The sequence below is a fragment of the Myxine glutinosa genome, chromosome 1 (assembly GCF_964187855.1).
Source record: "Myxine glutinosa chromosome 1, kmMyxGlut1.1, whole genome shotgun sequence".
Lineage (NCBI taxonomy): Eukaryota > Metazoa > Chordata > Myxini > Myxiniformes > Myxinidae > Myxine > Myxine glutinosa.
Window position 1 is genome coordinate 431,571,138 of NC_136261.1, and position 15,944 is coordinate 431,587,081.

Here is a 15,944-nt window from a genome sequence, read left to right on the forward strand (position 1 = left end):
GGGCTCATCATGGTGTTTCACAGGTAGAATGATCCATCAATGCGCGGTATGGGGCTCATCATGGTGTTTCACAGGTAGAATGATCCATCAATGCGTGGTAGGGGCTCATCATGGTGTTTCACAGGTAGGATGATCAATCAATGCACGGTAGGGGCTCATCCTGGTGTTTCACAGGTAGGATGATACATCAATGTGCGGTATGGGGCTCATCATGGTGTTTCACAGGTAGAATGATCCATCAATGCATGGTATGGGGCTCATCATGGCGTTTAACAGGTAGATTGATCCATCAATGCGCGGTATGGGGCTCATCATGGTGTTTCACAGGTAGGATGATCCATCAATGTGCGGTATGGGGCTCATCATGGTGTTTCACAGGTAAGATGATCCATCAATGTGCGCTATGGGGCTCATGGTGTTTCACAGGTAGGATGATCCATCAATGCGCGGTTTGGGGCTCCTCACGGTGTTTCACAGGTAGAATGATCCATCAATGCACGGTATGGGGCTCTTCGGACTCCCGGTGTTTCACAGGTAGAATGATCCATCAATGCTCGGTATGGGGCTCATCATGGTGTTTCACAGGTAGAATGATCCATCAATGCACGGTATGGGGCTCATCCTGGTGTTTCACAGGTAGAATGATCCATCAATGCGCGGTATGGGGCTCATCATGGTGTTTCACAGGTAGGATGATCCATCAATGCGCCGTATGGGGCTCATGGTGTTTCACAGGTAGAATGATCCATCAATGCGCGGTATGGGGCTCATCCTGGTGTTTCACAGGTAGGATGATCCATCAATGCACGGTATGGGGCTCATCACGGTGTTTCACAGGTAGGATGATCCATCAATGCGCGGTATGGGGCTCATCACGGTGTTTCACAGGTAGGATGATCCATCATTGCGAGTACCGTCCCTCGGATGAACGTTAAACGGTAATCCCGTCTACCGACATTAGTTGTACATTAAAGATCGCAAGGTGTACTTCGTGAAGTGTAGGTGAGCTATCGCCGGCATCCTGAACAAATTACAGAACAAATCCACTGTAACCTGCACAGGTCATTGATCATCAACGTCACAGGTCACTGCACTCAGTCAATGACGCGACCTCGACACCTTGTGCCGTATTCAAAAGAAGAAAAAGAAGAACCCATGATTAATCACCATACCTGGTTCTGTTCTGAAGCCTCGTCAGTCCAAACACCATTGAACTTACCGCTCGTTTCCCTCACAGTGAAATGTACCTGTAGAATTCTGTACCTGTATCTGGTGGTGGATGCTTCTTCATCACCATCAGGTATTGTGGGATACCTGCCACGTGTTTACTGTGTCCAGTAGATATCAGGTATGGCAGCATGTTTATACCTCAAGGTGCTGTTCCCACCTGCCAGCTCCTTCATCTTCCACACACCTTTTTAGTACGAGGACCATGTTGATGTACACGAGACACCTTGGTATCTCTTGGTTCTTGTACAAGTTTCCGGCCGCACAAGGAACGACTTTGCTGTCGATCTCTCCAGGTTAGACCACTCACCTTAGTCTGGAAGTGCTGAATTCCTGCCCATGGAGCTCTTCCAGGTGTTTTGGTTCATGGTCCTGAAGTGACAGCTTTCAACACCTCATCATCGTTCCCTGAATGTTGGTCGATGTTGTGGGCGGTGCCACGCGTTGTTGTACCTTCCAGTGTGTTCATGGAAGTCCAGGTTATCAATGGCACTTTGAGTGAATTTTCCACCTTTAAGGTTTATGGGAATCAAGAGCTCACCTTTAGCCTGGTCCTCCTCACTAGTCCGTGACGTACGGAAGCGATACATCTCTGGCTATTTGATACCTGATGATATTGTTAAAACGGTTCAATATTTTAACTCCTTCTTTACTCCTGGTTTGTTTAAGGTGTAAATGCTCGTGGGGATACCTGCTACAGGTGCACAAATACCTTGATCCATATTCAGCACTTTTTCCCGATTTCTCTCACTCAGTTCCAATTTAAGTCTGACTCATTCATCTCTGGAGTTGCATCAGTCACCATCCAGGTCACGTGATTGTCGAGGGACACAGGTACACATTCAGGTGCAGAATCATATCGATGAAGAAACAGCGATGGATCACCTTCTGGATTCTTCTTCTTCTCGTTTCTCGCAGGTGTCCTTCACATCATTCCGGAATGATTTAGCAGAATGGTGGAAGATAACGTTCTATTCAGGATGAGCACCTGTGGTTGTGGATTCGTCACCACTTGCCTCTGCACGTTTCTTCAGGCAGGTAACCTTTGATAGAAGATAACCTGTTGACATACCTGATGAACAAATTATAGAAGATTTACCTTTTTGTGGGACTATCATGACCTTTGATCCACGGTGTGCGGCGTATTCTTCATTCCTTTTTGAGAATGGAGTACCTGTATAAAGGGGGTGGTACTAATAGCATGCCCTAGTACTAATAACTCTAATAAGCCTAAATTGGGATCCCACGCACAACAGATTCCAAACACGATACGAGGGAGATGAATACGAAAATAACACGTCTTTTAGTTTTATGCAAAGTGTATTCGTGGGTACGGCCTTATCTCTTCCTTGTCGTCTTGGTGGCCGCCGTCCAACACCCGGCTCCTTTCGTCCCGCGGCACGCCTCGCTCCAAGTTCCACGGCCCCGAGCACCACCAGGCCTCGTCGGTTCAACGGCACACCCACACCATGAGCTCCCTTGCTCCAAAGGTCCCACGCAGGGCTGCACAAAGCAAATGACTCCACTTGACTCGACTCTCTGCGGGAGTGCTGGCGCGGGAGTGCTGGCAGCCAACTCCCAAGTGCCAAGTGCCAGCTGCCAACTCCTCAGTGCCAAGTCTCAGGGCCAACTCTCAGTGCCAACTCTTGACTGCCGACTGCTGTGTGCCAACTGCCAACGAACTGCCAGACGCCAGAGAGGCAAGAGAACAAGAACCAAGAGAGCGTTCGGCGCTCCCTTAAATAACCTCGCTGGTGACGTCACGTTCCTTGGTGCGCCACCCAATCAGTGCCCTCCACCGAATCACAGGCCTGTAGTGTTGTGATAGCACGTGGCACTCGAGGCCCAGCGGAGGTGTAGCTGGCTGCGGCCATCATCGGCGGTGTCCTAGCCTGGTTTCCTGTCCGTTTGTTCCGAAGTCATTGTCAGGGAAAGGAATTATTTAATGTTGCGCTAAGGACCTAACTAATGTTTATGTGGTTTGGAGTGCCATAATGGACAAAGGTTTGACTACTAGGTGAAACTCACAGGGGCGTTACCTTTAATCCCTCACTATTTAACACCCGAATCTCCAGGTAGATCCACAATCATACATATTACCCCGACAAATGCCTAAACATCAAGAACTTATTACATGTAGAGTCCCTGTCACGACAGTCGAATACCTACCTATACAGATCTACCTAGCTCTAGATGTTGCTCTACCAAATTCATAACAATATGTATTATTTCAACTCAACAATAATGAAACTTTTTATGTTATCATTTTTAATCTAATATAAATGACTTATGTTGGAAAAGATGGTTCTATCTTTGGAAAATCCTCTCAGGATATTGATTTATCAAATTATTATACAAAGGCACAGGCTGAACGACAAAAATATAGTATAGGTAAAAATATTAATATGAAGAATACTTATAAATTAATCAATTATCCAAACCCTACAGATGCGAATGACTTAATTAGAATCAGTGATTTATCACAATATATATTTTTAAAGAAAACAGCACGTTTTGTTAAACAAGTAAAATTTACAACCACAACACCTGGTTATACTGACCAGACACCTTTCCTCATTGAATTTAACTACCTGCTTACAATTGAATTTTATAAAGAAGGACATATAGTTAATATGCGAATTAATAAATGGGGGTATGATATGCCTGATTTAGGGTATAATTGGTATTTTTCAATAAACTTAGAAGACCTACATGATTTGAATCAGTCTCGTAAAGAAGAATATTATCCGCTTGGCGAGGATAAGGATTTATGTGGAAGTACAATTAGTAAACAACAAATACATAATTTTAAGAAAAGAAAAATATATGATAGAATCACGATGGTTAGCATGACAAAGAAGGAAGGTAATGAGATAAGGATAGAAAGCCGAGGAATACAAACTGATTTGGTAGTGGGAAGATGGGGTGGTATTACCTGTCATAATATTAATCTCACATATATTTCTGATACATAAATGGCAGGAAGAAGACTACAAGAGAATTATAATTTTTGTATTCAAGGATACCTACAAGAAAAGGGTGCTTGGTATTACATACCTTATGATGTGGAGCATATACATGGGAATTTTGTCATTAAAAACTGGCCTTATACTGATATTGTTAAACCCACAAATAGAGACTTGTTAAAAATATTAAATAAAAATGAACTTCTCAAAGTTATGAAATATAAAACTCTTAAAGAAATCATCAACAAATCTTATTGGTATCCTATTATGAGAAAAATAATTATTGATACAAGAATATCTCAAAATCCAGATGAGTATATGTATAATATTCTTTGGGGTTCAAACTCAAGGGTAGCAAGGGAAGGAGTTGAAGAAGAGAAGGAGGAAAGAGAGAAGGATGAAAGAGAGAAGGAGGAGAAGGAGGAAAGGGAGAAAAAGGAGAAGGAGGAGAGGGAGAAAAAGGAGAAGGAGGAGAGGGAGGAAAGAGAGAAAAAGGAGAGGGAGGAAAGGGAGAAAAAGGAGAGGGAGGAAAGGGAGAAAAGAGAGAAGGAAGAGAGGGAGAAAAAGGAGAAGGAAGAGAGGGAGAAAAAGGAGAAGGAGGAGAGGGAGAAAAAGGAGAAGGAGGAGAGGGAGAAAAAGGAGAAGGAGGAAAGAGAGAAAAGAGAGAAGGGAGAAAAGGAGTAGGAGGAGAGGGAGGAAAAGGAGAAGGAGGAGAGGGAGGAAAGGGAGCAAAGAGAGAGGGAGGAAAAATATAAAAAGATGGAAATCAGTGAGATTCGTAAAAGATTGAGTGTATTACAGCAAATAAATCAATCTCAACGCACCGAAGAGGAAAATAAAGAATTAAAGACTCTTACTAAGATAATGATTTTAAAAATGGTTGAGATGAGTTCAGCGAGGAGATTTAGATGAAGAAGACAAAGATTATGTGGTTGATGATGCTATTGACTTTAGTTGGTTTTTATTTGTAAATAAATGGAGGAGAGAGTGAAGGCATTCCTAAGGATTCTTTATGTTTTAAAAATCAAGATAGAAATGTATATGTTGAAAACCAAAAAGGTTTTGATACTCTGTCGGACTTTTTCTGATAAATAAATATGAGTTATTGACTCAAATGTAAAAAGAAAACTAAATCTAAAAATATCTCTTATGTTAAAGCTAAAAATAATAGAGTTTATCAAAAAGGAATATGTCAAGTGTGTGGCTCTAAAAAGTGCCAATTCATCTCTCCTAAAAGTGGAGGAGACATACAAAAGTTTCTGTCAGGAAGTACATTTACAACAACTGGAATTCCGGGGGAATTACACCTTCCAGGGTATTCTTTCTGTGGTCCCGGAACAAACTTGGATAAAAGATTAGATGAGGCTAACGATCCTAAACCTTGGTCTAAACCAAAAAATAAGGTTGATGAAGTGTGTATGAAGCATGATATTGCTTATGGGAATACCATGACATTGGATGAAAAACATGAAGCAGACAGAGAAATGTTGTATAATTTGTCTTTGATATGAAATATCCTACGTTGAGAGAGAAAGTTGATAGGTTTATTGTAAAAAAAATGATAAGTGCTAAATTGAAACTTGGTCTTGGTTATTCCTCAAAAAACTGTTATGCTCTAATGATGTCATCAAGACTGAGGAGCTTTTGGCTAAATAATTACATAAACCTATAATCACAAAGTTTAAAAGAAGGAATGTTTATTCTAAATACACCGACCACATATGGTCCGCTGATTTAATCGAACTAAATAATGTTTAGGGATACAGGTATGCTTTAACCGTTATTGATTTGAGGAGTAGATTTGCTTGGGTTGTTCCTTTGAAAAACAAGAGAGGTAATACTTTAATGTTAGCCTTTAAGCTAATATTTGATAGGAATAAAAGGAAACCAAAGAAGTTATGGACTGATGAGGGAACAGAGTTCTATAACAAAATATTTATGAAATTTCATAAGGGGGAGGGTACTAAATTATACAGCACCTTTAATGAAGGAAAAGCAGTTGTTATTGGGCGTTTTAATCGTACTTTGAAAGAGAGACTATATAAAAAATTCACACAACTCGGTTCTCAAAAATGGGTGTATTTAATTCAGGATATTGTAGATAATTACAATAATACAGTTCATTCATCAACAAAATCAAAACAATCGGAAACATTTACAAAATTCACACAACTCGGTTCTCAACAATGGGTATATTTCATCCAGAATATTGTAGATAATTACAATAATACAGTTCATTCATCAACAAAATCAAAACCATCAGAAACATTTACAAAATTAGAATATGAAAAGGAGATTAATTTGAGAAAGCCCAAGTTTAAAGTTGGTGATATTGTAAGAATATACAAATGGAAAAGTCATTTAAGAAAGGTTATACACAAAAATGGACTCGTGAATTATTTAAAATCATTGATGTAATGGATACAGTCCCTTGGACCTACAAATTATATGATTTAAATGGAGAAGAAATCTTGGGTTCATTTTACTCGCAAGAATTACAAAAAACACAAGTAAGCAGCTAATACCCTTGAAAATAATAAATAAATAAATAAAATGTAATGGGGATACGTTTTTAAATCTGTGAACCCCAAACACAGAATCCCACAACTTTTTAGTTGGGGCTTAACTTTTGTGTGTGTATAATGGGGATACGTTTTTAAATCAGTGAACCCCAAACACAGAATCCCACAACTTTTTAGTTGGGGCTTAACTTTTGTGTGTACAATGGGGATACGTTTTTGAGATCTGTGAACCCCAAACACAGAATCCCTCAACTTTTCAGTTGGGGCTTAACTTTTGTTTGTACAATGGGGATACGTTTTTGAGATCTGTGAACCCCAAACACAGAATCCCTCAACTTTTCAGTTGGGGCTTAACTTTTGTGTGTGTGTGTATGTGTGAGTGAGTCATAATAATATACAAACCCTAACCCAACCCCATCCCTAACCCAACCCCATCCCTAACTCAACCCCATCCCTAACCCAACCCCATCCCTAACCCAACCCCATCCCTAACCCAACCCCATCCCTAACCCAACCCCATCCCTAACCCAAACCCATCCCTAACCCAACCCCATCCCTAACCCAACCCCATCCCTAACCCAACCCCATCCCTAACCCAACCCCATCCCTAACCCAACCCCATCCCTAACCCAACCCCATCCCTAACCCAACCCCATCCCTAACCCAACCCATCCCTAACCCTCACATTCAAAATCACAACCCTAACCCAATCCCATCCCTAACCCAACCCCAACCCTAAACCTCACATTCAAAATCCCAACCCTCACACAACCCCATCCCTAACCCAACCCCATCCCTAACCCTCACATTCAAAATCCCACCCTAACCCTAACATAATTTTTTCTTTCTTCTTTTTTTAAATACGTATTTCATTTTATTTTTTTTCCTCCTCTGCCAATTCTGTCTTTCAAAGCTTTCAAGTTTAAAGAAGTAGAAATGGGAAGAAAGAATTTTCCAGCATTTTCTTCCTCGAACTTTCTTGATATTGCTTAAATCAAGCGTCATTAAACAAAGAACATTGTTCATTGCTTTAGAATCCAAAGAGTCTCCAAGATGGACCACACAGGTAGAGTCTCCAAAATAAAACCAACTTTCCAAGTTCCCAAGGTATAACCACAATCCTGTTGAGCCTCCAAGATAGGTATCACATTCCGAGTCATCAAAACAAACCCCCCATTCCGAGTCTCCAAAAATATAACCATCTTTCCAAGTCTCCAAGGTAGAACCACAATTTTCAGAAATATTGGGGGTTTCCGTGATAAGTCTCACATAGTATAACTGTGGACCATCAGGGAAAACATCCCTTTCCCAATTTTTTAGGGTTTCTATGATGTGTCTCACATAGTATAACTGCGGACCATCAGGGAGAACTCTCCTTGCCCAATTTTTTAGGGTTTCTATGATGTGTCTCACATAGTATAACTGCGGACCATCAGGGAGAATTCCCGTTTTCCAATTTTTTGGGGTTTCTATGATGTGTCTCACATAGGATAACTGCGGACCATCAGGGAGAACTCTCCTTGCCCAATTTTTTAGGGTTTCTGTGATGTGTCTCACATAGTATAACTGCGGACCATCAGGGAGAATTCCCGTTTCACAATTTTTTAGGGTTTCTATGATGTGTCTCACATAGTATAACTGCGGACCATCAGGGAGAACTCCCCTTTCCCAATTTTCAGAAATTTGTGGGTCTCCAATGTATGACTTGTATTCTGGCTCATCAAGGTAGAACTTGTTCAGTGGGTTTTGTTTTGATAACTCACAACAAGTATCATCATGGTAAAACTCTTTTTCAGGATTTTGTGGATCTCCAAGGTATAACTCTTTGGCTGGGTCATCAAGGTAGAACTCGTTCTGGGGGTCTTGGTTGTTCAAAATGTCTTCAAACAAAAAAATAACTTCATCCCAAGTTGTGTTAAAAGCAGAATTTTCATTTCGTAACTCAGATACAATTTCCTGTGAAAGAAAATAACAATGTATTAATTTAATACAATATTTTTATTTGTATAAATCAAGCTCTATGAATATTAAAATAAACTTTGTTAACTCTTACACGAGTCTCATCTAAAAAAAATAAATTAAAATAAATAATTAAATAATTAATTAATTAAATAAACAAATAAATAAATAAATAAATAAATAAATAAACAAACTTACCTCCTTGATAAGAGGTTCGAGTCCAGTTCATCAATCTGAAGGTTGAGTTCTACACAGGTAGTAGGACTCCAAGGAATAGCAAAGTTATCCCATTCCATTTTGGCATAGTAGTCCATTCTCAAGTGAAGCAGAAAGCGTGTTTGAAAAAGCCTGTGTGGTCAGTGCCTTTTATAAGGACTGGGTGTGTCATTTCCTGTGGAAATTCCCTGGGCATGTCTTAACTGGAAATGATGTGATGGAAATTCCCTGAAAATGATGTAATGTCTTAACTGAAAATGATACAATGGCAGAGTTTATAAAGTGGGTGGGGCTAACAAAAAAATGGGTGGAGCTTACCAAAAGTGGGTGGAGCTTAGTAAAAAAGTGGGTGGGGCTTACCAAAAAGTGGGTGGAGCTTACCAAAAGGTGGGTGGCACTGGAGGCGCTCAGACAAGAACATTGAGGGAGGTTTATCATTTTATCTCAGCTCAGTTAAAATATCTTGAAAAAGAACCAAACTCAAACCACTTCTTTAATAATATATTAGATGGTGAAGAGAGTTGTAGGAGAGTTAAATTATTTCCCACACATAAACAAATATTTGTAGGATCGATGTTTGAGTGGTCTACTCGGGATCATTGATAGTAAGAGTACCATAAGACCAAGGGGGAATCATTGTTTGAGTGTCAAAAGGCTAAAAGGTTCGTAAAGAGGTGAGAGGAAAATTAACATGTAAGTGAATGGGTCGATGTTTGAGTGGGTCAAAGATAATCTGCCAGATGATATGTAGAAGAAGGATTATAGGTCTATAGTGTTTGAGTGGTCTAATAAACAACATTAAGGATAGGTACTATAGACAAAAGGTTCATAAAGATTAGGGTGGGAGAAATAGAGGTGTTAATGGGCAATGAGGTTTAGAGGAAAATTAACATGTAAGTGAATGGGAAAATGAGTGTCCCAGAAGCAACATATATACACTACTGACCTCGTATACTGCACCAGCCAAAATCTATTCTGTCCTATCAACTTCATCAAATTTTAAAACGTGTTGCCTTTCTCAATGACATGTGCATACCTCTTTTCCCGGACACAGGTGCCAAGGTGTCTCTCCTGAATTTGGAAATGTACAGACGATATTTTTCTGACATGACCATGCAATGGTCCTCTCCCACCCTCACTGGTTACAGACATGCCAAAATTGGCGTAATGGGCACATTCCAGCTGTCAGTACGTCATGGTGTCCAGTCTCTTTTGGTTCACGAGTTATTAAGTGACCACTATATTTGTCATGTGTGGGCGTCTGTCTCTGTGTGTGTGTGTGTCTGTACGCAGCATAACTACCTGATGATATCATCCGATCTTGATGAAACTTGGGTGGGAGGTTGATATCATGATCGAGTTGTGTCCTGCTGAGAGTGGGCATATTGCGCCCATTGTGGGTAAAGCCACGCCCGAAAAAGATGTCTTTTTAGTGGTAATCGATTTCAAGCTACATCTTCTCCGAGGCGTTCGGTGGAATCTGACAAGGGTTTCGATATTTGGTTCGGTCAATGTCATGTGTCTCACCCCGCGGAGCTCGATTTTTCATTTTTATTTTTATCTTTTTTTTTTTTCATTATTATTATTTTATTTTTTTCATTTCATTTTTCACCGAATTTTCGGTATTGTGTAGCTGACGAACCTCATGACTGTTTAAACATTATTTTCTATCTCATTTTGAGGTCAGCAACCTTCGTTTTGACATTTCCGGGCCTGGCCTGTCCGGGCCTGTTTCGGTTATAGTCCGTCCTTTGTCATTGAATGCCGCTCGCTTGTGAACCATCGTCGTCTCCTGACTTGTCTAAGTTTACATTCTACATTACAAAAAACGGTGATAATTGAATGGGCCTTGACCTGTTTACTTTTTTGGGTCTTCCTTGATGGATTATAGTGGCACGGCAGTAGATGAAAAATGTTGTTCCTGGGACAGCCCAAATCTCCATTCACTTACATGTAAATTTTCCTCTCACCATCACTTTTCTTCATTTCCCCTTAACACCTCTATTCCTTCCCCCTTGGTCTTATGGGCCTTTTATTCTTACTATCAATGATCATTGTTGTTTAGTAGACCACTGAAACAATGATCCTACAAATATTTGTTTATGTGTAGGAAATAATTTAATTCGCCTCCAACTTCCATTGCCATCTTCTATATTATTAAAGTAAAGGTTTGAGTTTGGTTCTTTTTCAAGATATTTTAAATGAGCTAAGATAAAATGGTAAACCTCCCTCAATGTTCTTGTTTGACCTCCTCCTGTGCCACACACCATTTTAAAATTATAGTATATATTTTCCTGACAACCATCAAAGTTTTCCGTCCACTCAAAAATATTTCCATCTTTTTTACCCAACTCACCAGTATTTAAATTAATTTTCTTATTTGTTTTGTGAACTTTTTTACCAGTTGCCTTTTCAATAAGTCTTATTTGATATTTTTCACATTCATTAAGGATGCCATACTTAAACCTCAAACCTTTTTTAATTAATGAAAGAAATGACATGTTGCTTAACTTTACAAGAAATGACGTGTTGGGAATTTCTCATTGTTCTCTTTCCTGCTTTGGACACACACGCCTTGAGATTCCTCGAAATGCTGTCAGCCAGTTCTCTTCCCTGAATACATTTTAAATTATAAAAAGCCGTATTCAGTTCAATTTTAAACATTGTGAATCGACGCAGATGAACGACAACTTGTCTTATTCCAGTGATGAAGAATACTCACCAGGGTAAGTTTCATTCAGAATTAAACTGTTAATGAGAGCTTTGTATGTGATTAATTATATAAATAAATTTTTTTTTCTCTTTATTACAGCTATTCAAATATTGTGAATATCCTGGCTGAATATCAAGTTATTCCTCAAGATGTGTACAATGAATTGAACACAGGTTGGAACAACCCGCCTCACAGATTGAATGAATTCGATGTTTCACCGTTCTTAGAAGATAACCACCATCGGAGTTTGTCTCAGGTAATTAATTATTCATTTCTCTGATTGGCACCATTAAACGGGAGCTGTCATTTATTTATTCATTGTCAATACAATGTATCTTTTAGGAGAAATTATTAACGTTTTTTCTTTCTTTTTTGAAACAGAATATAACACCTTCATCAACAGATGACCACAACCACAACCACGGCTTTGAGTGGGATGATTTTGATTTTCCAAAGAGTGGTTATTTCCCGTCAACATGTGGTACCCTAAATTTTCAACTCGACCACTTGAACACAAAGCTCGATTTTTTAGAGGTATGTATCCCCATATCCTCATATCCTTGTGTATGTGTGTATGTGTGTGTGTGTGTGTGTGTGTGTGTGTGTGTGTGTGTGTGTGTGTGTGTGTGTGTGTGTGTATGTGTGTGTTTGTGTGTAATATTTTCTCTCCCCTCTTGTCCTCTTGTCTTCAGGAAGAGATTCAAAAACTCAACACATCTGCTGTCTTTGACTTGTGCTGGGAAGAAATTGATGACTTGTGCTGGGAAGAAGTTGAATGTATAATACCTCAAGGAAAATGTTTTAGTAATATGAAGATTTTAATGTTTTCACTATTATTTATATATATTTGTTTTGTTTACAATTATTTAATTATTAATTACAAAAAGAGAATAAAGGAGGAGGGAACGGGGAGGTGCACCCCTGCCAAAGACCCTTCACCCCCCTCATCCCACCCTCCCCTCCCCTCCCCTTGTGTGTGTGGGGAAGGTGGGGGTGGGATGAGGGGGGTGAAGGGTCAAGGGTGGGGGTGCACGGAGGGTGGGGGATAATGGATGGGGGATGATGGGCGGGGTCTGTGTGGGTGTGGTCTGTGTGGGCGTGGTCTGTGTGTGCATGGCTTATGATTTTTTTTTTTTTTTTTTTTTTAATTATTACCACTAATTAAATTAGCTAATCTGGGTGGGGTGAATAGAAATGTTGTTTAATGAATTATTAGCTTTGTTTTTTGTAATTCTTGTGAATAAAATGCCCCTAATATTTCTTCCCCATTCATATCATATAATTTGTAAGTCCAAGGGACTGTATCCATTATATCAACAATTTTAAATAATTCATTAGTCCACCTCTTTGTATAACCTTTTTCAAAATGGCTTTTCCATTTGTATATTCTTACCATATCACCAACTTTGAACTTGGGTTTTCTCAAATTAATCTGCTTTTCATATTCTAATTTTGTAAATGTTTCTGATGGTTTTGATTTTGTTGATGAATGAACTGTATTGTAATTATCAACAATATTCTGGATTAAATACACCCATTGTTGAGAACCGAGTTGTGTGAATTTTTTATATAATATCTCTTTTAAAGTACGATTAAAACGCTCAATAACAACTGCCTTTCCTTCATTAAAGGTGCTGTATAATTTAATATCCTCCCCCTTAAGAAATTTCATAAATATTTTGTTATAGAACACTGTTCCCTCGTCAGTCCATAACTTCTTTGGTTTTCTTTCACTTTTACTAAATATTCCACTGAAAGCTAACAAGAGTATTACCCTTTTTGTTTTTCAACGGAACAACCCAGGCAAATCTACTCCTCAAATCAATAACGGTTAAAGCATACCTGTATCCCCTGTCATTATTCAATTCAATTAAATCAGCGGACCATATGTGGTCGGTGTATTTAGAATAAACTTTCCTTCTTTTAAACTTTGTGATTATAGGTTTGTGTAATTCATTAGCCAAAAGCTCCTCAGTCTTGATGACATCAATGGAGTCTAATAGTTTTTGAGGGTGAATAACCAAGACCAAGTTTCAATTTGACACATCATTTTTTTAACAATAAACCGATCAACTTTCTCTCTCAATGTAGGATTTCGTATCAAAGACAAATTATATAACATTTCTCTGTCTGCTTCATGTTTTTCATCCAATGTTGTAGTATTACCATAAGCAATATCATGCTTCATACACACTTCATCGACCCTATTTATAGGTTTAGACCAAGTTTTAGGATTGTCAGCCTCATCTAATCTTTTATCCAAGTTTGTTCCTGGACCACAGAAAGAATACCCTGGAAGGTGTAATTCCCCTGGAATTCCAGTTGTTGTAAATTTACTTCCTGACAGAAACTTTTGTATGTCTCCTCCACTTTTAGGAGAGATGAATTGACACTTTTTAGAGCCACACACTTGACATATTCATTTTTGATAAACTCTATTATTTTTAGCTTTAACATAAGAGATATTTTTAGATTTGGTTTTCTTTTTACATTTGAGACAATAACTCATATTTATTTATCAGAAAAATTCCGACAGTATCAAAACCTTTTTGGTTTTCAACATATACATTTCTATCTTAATTTTTAAAACATAAAGAATCCTACGGAATGCCTTCACTCTCTCCTCCATTTATTTACAAATAAAACTAACTACAGTCAATAGCATCATCAACCACATAATCTTTGTCTTCTTCATGTAAATCTCCTCGCTGAACTCATCTGAACCATTTTTGAAATCATTATCTTAGTAAGAGTCGTTAATTCTTTATTTTCCTCTTCAGTGCGTTGTTTGATTTATTTGCTGTAATACCCTCATTCTTTTATGAATCTCACTGGTTTCCATCTTTTTATATTTTTCCTCCCTCTCTCTTTGCTCCCTCTCCTCCTCCTCCTTTTTCTCCCTTTCCTCCTCCTTTTTCTCCCTTTTCTCCCTTGCCTCCTCCTCCTTTTTCTCCCTTTCCTCCTTCTCCTTTTTCTCCCTTTACTCCTTCTCCCTCTCCTCCTTCTCCTTTTTCTCCCTCTCCTCCTTCTCCTCCTTCTCCTTTTCCTCCTTCTCCTTTTTCTCCCTTTCCTCCTTCTCCTTTTTCTCTCTTTCCTCCTTCTCTTCTTCAACTCCTTCCTCATCTCTTGCTACCCTTGGGTTTGAGCGCCAAAGAATATTATACATATACTCATCTGGATTTTGAGATATTCTTGTATCTATAATTATTTTTCTCATAATAGGATACCAATAAGATTTGTTGATTATTTCTAAAAGAGTTTTATATTTCATAACTTTGAGAAGTTCATTTTTATTTAATATTTTAAACAAGTCTCTATTTGTGGGTTTAACAATATCAGTATAAGGTCAGTTTTTAATGACAAAATTTCCATGTATATGCTCCACATCATAAGGTATGTAATACCGAGCACCCTTTTCTTGTAGGTATCCTTGAATACAAAAATTATAATTCTCTTGTAGTCTTCTTCCTGCCATTTATGTATCAGAAATATATGTGAGATTAATATTATGACAGGTAATACCACCCCATCTTCCCACTACCAAATCAGTTTGTATTCCTCGGCTTTCTATCCTTATCTCATTACCTTCCTTCTTTGTCATGCTAACCATCGCTATACTATCATATATTTTTCTTTTCTTAAAATCATGTATTTGTTGTTTACTAATTGTACTTCCACATAAATCCTTATCCTCACCAAGCGGATAATATTCTTCTTTACGAGACTGATTAAAATCATGTAGGTCTTCTAAGTTTATTGAAAAAGACCAATTATACCCTAAATCAGGCATATCATACCCCCATTTATTAATTCGCATGTTAACTATATGTCCTTCATAAAATTCAATTGTAAGCAGATAGTTAAATTTAATGAGGAAAGATGTATGGTCAGTATAACCAGGTGTTGTGGTTGTAAATTTTACTTGTTTAACAAAACGTGCTGTTTTATTTAAAGATATATATTGTGATAAATCACTGAATCTAATCAAGTCATTCGCATCTGTAGGGTTTGGATAATTGATTAATTTATAAGTATTCTTCATATTAATATTTTAACTTATACTATATTTTTGTCGTTCAGCCTGTGCCTTTGTATAATAATTTGATAAATCAATATCCTGAGAGTATTCTCCAAAGATAGAACCATCTTTTCCGACATAAGTCATTTATATTAGATAAAAAATGACATCATAAAAATTTTCATTATTGTTGAGTTGAAATAATACATATAAACATAATTGGCCACAACATTTAGAAATAATTGCTTGAACTTGAAATGTTTGATAAACACCTTTCTGTAAGAATTGTATTACTTCAACAGGCGGTGGCATACATAACTATC

At 38.3% G+C, this 15,944-nt stretch overlaps 1 protein-coding gene and 1 long non-coding RNA gene across 2 annotated transcripts in view; both read left to right on the forward strand.

The window, feature by feature from the left end:
- The window catches only part of LOC137418011 (E3 ubiquitin/ISG15 ligase TRIM25), a 239,932-nt gene that overhangs the window by 73,181 nt on the left and 150,807 nt on the right, over positions 1 to 15,944 (forward strand). The gene's annotated exons all lie outside the window — the stretch shown is intronic.
- On the forward strand, positions 11,216 to 12,510 carry LOC144889872 (uncharacterized). Its single transcript, XR_013622129.1, has 3 exons — positions 11,216 to 11,859; positions 11,985 to 12,137; positions 12,296 to 12,510. It is a non-coding gene; the product is annotated as an uncharacterized LOC144889872 (long non-coding RNA).